Source organism: Etheostoma cragini, chromosome 6, assembly GCF_013103735.1.
Source record: "Etheostoma cragini isolate CJK2018 chromosome 6, CSU_Ecrag_1.0, whole genome shotgun sequence".
NCBI lineage: Eukaryota > Metazoa > Chordata > Actinopteri > Perciformes > Percidae > Etheostoma > Etheostoma cragini.
In genome coordinates this window covers 5,293,070-5,297,390 of record NC_048412.1, presented here as the reverse complement: position 1 = coordinate 5,297,390, position 4,321 = coordinate 5,293,070, and the positions used below count along the sequence as shown (strand labels likewise).

The window sequence follows — 4,321 nt, the reverse complement described above, 5'->3', positions numbered from 1 at the left end:
CTGTCCATAAATATTATAAACAGGATTGGTGACAAAGCGCAGCCCTGGCGGAGGCCAACCCTCACCTGGAACGAGTCAACCATTATCATTAAAACAATGTACCAGTCATACCAAAAGAAATTCTACCAGAATAGCTGGAAGACAGCAAACACTGAGGACCCGATGTGAGATTACAATAAACTGCAAACACTTACATTGAGGCAATAGAATACCCACTATTTCACAAAACAAGCAAAAGCTGCAGTCCAGCGCTGATTTGTTCTTTAGTTCAAGGACTTTGGAGGAAACCCTTTTCCAACCATTTGCAAGAGGGCAAAATCTAACAAACTTACATCTATCACTTACATCTAACAAAATACACCAGTTCTATATAGAACAAACAATACCAGTACAAGAACCTTCCACAGCTGGAACACTTTACACACTGAGAACATGATGCTGAGGTTACAAGAAAACTGCAAATCATATGGCAAAATAGATTTGGTGTATCATTATGGAAGCAGACTTACTGAATACATCATGATGTAAATGAAACATGTCACTGAAGCTTAAGTTCCTCTGAGAATAACACAAATAGTGGCAAATGAAAACAAAGGAGGCTGTATACTCACATTAATACAGGAAACTATCAGAAATGTCCTAATCCCACAATGCTTTCCACATGGTTCTCCATTGTATGAACTTTGACCAGAGCTCTTTTAACATCTTCCTGCTTAATTCTAATATCCATATGGCTGTAGTGGAAGGATGGATGAATTTTGTGCTCTTATTTCCAAGATTGCAATTTTGCTATATTCCACAAAATCCATTGTACACTTTTAAATGTTCACACCAGCGGCTGTGTGAATATTACAGTCCACCATTCACCCTGTTTTTCAGTTCTAGATACCTTCTGGGCTGCCTTTCATTTTATACTAATTGTGGTCTATCATCTCCCAAACCAGAAATAACAATGCTTAGCAAGGTTTAAGAGTGGCGGAAGAAAGCCTACAGTCCAGCAATGATTTTGTTCTTTAGTCCAAGGACTTTGGGGGAAAGCCTTTCACCACCTATTTGCAAGAGCACTTTCTGAATGAAGTCATAGGAGTAGTTTGGCTCTTTGGGGTAAGCCATTTTCAGTACATAGATGACTCCCAGCATCATTGAACGTGCTTGGGCTACAGATCCAGTGTCGTCCAGAATGATTACTCCTTCAACCTTAATGCCTATATCATCGTGAGCTCCAATTTCTCCATGCTCCTCGTCGATGACATATCTGCCCATGGTGGATTTCTGCAGGTCTCTCCAGATGTCATCTCCTTCAATGTCCTGCATGTTTGAAGAAAATAGGGGAAAAGAGAAAACATATTTATGTAAAAGATTTTAATGACATCAAATTCTAAATCGCTTTACTTTTTTGAAAGTTTTGATGCTGGTCACTAAAACAATTATTGTACATATGAATGGCACATTCACAGATTTTTGTTTTAATTGTATTGTGGATAATATTTAATATTCAGTAAGAATCAATGGGTTTGGAGCTGAAGTCAGAACGCATTGAAAGATGGACTAACACATGGATGGTTTTGGTCTTTTAATTGAATTGATTTTTATACATATATTCTCAACCTTATGGCTACTTATAAAAGGTAAAAATGAATTTTCTAAAATTAATACTTTGGCAAATGGTAAGCGGTAATGTTAATGTCTTTGTCATCAACAGTTTAAAACATAAAACACCAGTATAATCCTTATGAACCTCTCTAGGGACACGTTTCAGTGGCTAGAGAATTTTTCAAGTGCATTGTGCAGTAGTTTATTTAAATAATCAGCAGGCTTCCACACTATCATAGCCCTAGACCCCAAAACACGACAGAGTGTAGACATTGACAAAACTACAGTTGCCATTGTTGTGGTGTCAACAAACTTATTCTGTTATGCATCAGGTTTGTTTTTGTTGATTTTCCCTTTAAATCACATTGTTGAAGCCATTTTCTTCTATTAACTAGTGGGTTAGTGACATTAGGATCTTAAAACATTTTCTATAATACAAGACAGTACATGTGACTAACAAATGCGATTACAATTACTTACCTTATACTCCTGATGAGATGTCCAACATCCTCGCCAAGGTAGCTCCAAAGTGCCTTTAGGACTGCTGCCCTTTTAGGATTGACATCAGTTGTCGCCTGTTTAAAAGGATAACAATTATTATATTCCTAAATACATAAATTCTTAGAAACATGTGGTAACTGCAAAATATATATACACATTGACTTTATTGTACAAAATGTAAATGGACAGCCCCATTTTGCAAATGAATGTTATTGAATTGTGACTTAGTATTGATTAAGTGTCAGGTCTGATTGTGTAGGGCGATAGCACTATTGTAGCTTCTACTTTTTCAGGGAAGTTTTAGTGAGAGCAATGCTCTCTTCTTCACGGTTAACACCTAGAAGCTGCTAGTACAACTAGTCGGATCTGCACTACTGAGGATTAAGTTCACTTTCCCCACCTGGGTATTGAAATGGCACAAAGCTGCTTCTCTAACCTGTATGCCATTACTGCCTTATTAAGGCATCATCAGTACTTAGAAATGCGTCTAGATTTTTTTTATTTATACAGCACTTTTCAAAACACGGTTACAAAGTGATTTATATGGTTGAACCAGAATTAAGAAAAACCAGTGCCTACGTGGAAAGCCATAAGGCACCTCCAGAGAGAACATTTCCGAGACAGAGAGCAGCCTAGTTACCTTTATTCTTTAGCCGGGACTTAGGGACCTACAAATAATCAAGAATAGGTACAGTAAATTTCATTGAGTTGCTCCACAGTGTATATTTTTTCTACTACAATGTATACATGTATACCTCTTGCAAGATCGCCAGATGTGTGGCTAGTTTCTGGCCAGAAACACCTCCCCCCCAGCAGGGTTGACCAACTGCACCATGAAGGTTGTTTTAAGTGGGATTGTTGTTATGCGCTGGAATTCAGCATTTATCTGTTATACACAAGAAAAAATAACAGAAGACAAAGAGCACTGTGTTCAGCCATTGATGTAACATTTTGTAGCTACTGTATGATTAAAGACTACTTTTGACCTCAATATTAAAGACAATAATTAGTCACATGTATTGCTATTAATCAAGGGCAATGGAAATTTATTTAAACAAAAAAAAAAAAGTAATTGTCTAGTAATTACAAACTTGCCCAAACTAATTTGTGTCCAAGTCCACATTTTATAGTATCTTATTATTAAAATTATTTTTAAAAAATGGCAGATTAAGAGGGTGGAAGTGGACGGACAGACATGTAATTCATTTTCAGGAAAGTTTATTTTATTTATTAACTTATTTATGTATTTACTTCTGGACAAATTTCTTGCAAGTGTGTTATGTCTCGGATTAGCGATTATAAATTACTTTGGAGCATGTAGAAATTACAACCCAAAATCTAATGCTTTTAACGCTTTAGTAGATGCTACAAGCAGACAGACAGGACATTTCATGTAAAGACGAGGAGAATTAAGTTTATGGAAATTGTGTGAATTTAAGTTGAAAACAGATTTGGTTCCAGTATTTTTCATGTTCCACTTCTATACTTAAAGTATGTGTGTGACTTAATAAGTCTTAGTTTTTAGAGCAGAAACAAAGTTAAACAAAATTAACATGCTAGCTAAACCAACATTCTTATCCCTGTTGTCTTCTGCCTAAAACTTCAGAACCTTAACTGGTCTTTTGTGGGCTATGGTCGTGTTCTGCTAAACCTCTGCAAAGCTGCTGCTAGTTAGTTATTAAACATTAGCATGCCTCTACTTTTGAGAATATACTTTAATCTCACCATTACGTTTTAAGCTTGGTTTTTTTGTGTTAAGCAAGTCAGAAACAGTCCTTGACTAGCGTTACCTTGAACCACGCAATGAAGAGAAGCTTGTTTTTTTTCTTACCGGTGTTCCGCAAAGACCTGCCTTTGATTGGCAAGTGTTCGTTTCCTTCGTTGTTTTGGTTGGTTAGGTCTAGTCGATGTCACAGTTGGAGCCAATCATAGGCAGAGTAGGGGCGGGTCTTCGAGGAATACGGGTGTCAAAAAAATAGTTGCCTTCGAAGAAACGGTAAAGGGAAGGTCCTGAGTATAACTTAAACGTTCATATTAAACACTCACAATATCAATGTTTGCTTACACAATCCCACAACTTTCATTTGTTTCCTCATGAAGCACTATCTGATGATTTTTTTTCGCTTTTATGAAATCTGCTCTTAGCCTAAAGCTGCACCCTGTGTCTGCCACTCCTGTTGTGTTTTGAATTAGGCTAACGGTCACTCAGGCACGCACCTACCTACTG

At 37.0% G+C, this 4,321-nt stretch overlaps 1 protein-coding gene and 1 long non-coding RNA gene across 3 annotated transcripts in view; one reads left to right on the top strand and one right to left on the bottom strand.

The window, feature by feature from the left end:
• Positions 1–4,321, top strand: part of tgfb2 (transforming growth factor, beta 2) — a 102,196-nt gene that overhangs the window by 8,321 nt on the left and 89,554 nt on the right. The window lies entirely within an intron of this gene.
• LOC117946052 lies at positions 1,226–2,901 on the bottom strand. 2 transcript variants are annotated; one of them, XR_004656954.1, is made up of 4 exons: positions 2,850–2,893; positions 2,674–2,762; positions 2,074–2,168; positions 1,226–1,308 (listed from the first exon to the last, which is right to left on the bottom strand). It is a non-coding gene; the product is annotated as an uncharacterized LOC117946052 (long non-coding RNA). The 2 variants fall into 2 exon arrangements; XR_004656953.1 differs by lacking the exon at positions 2,674–2,762 and having other exon boundaries at positions 2,850–2,901.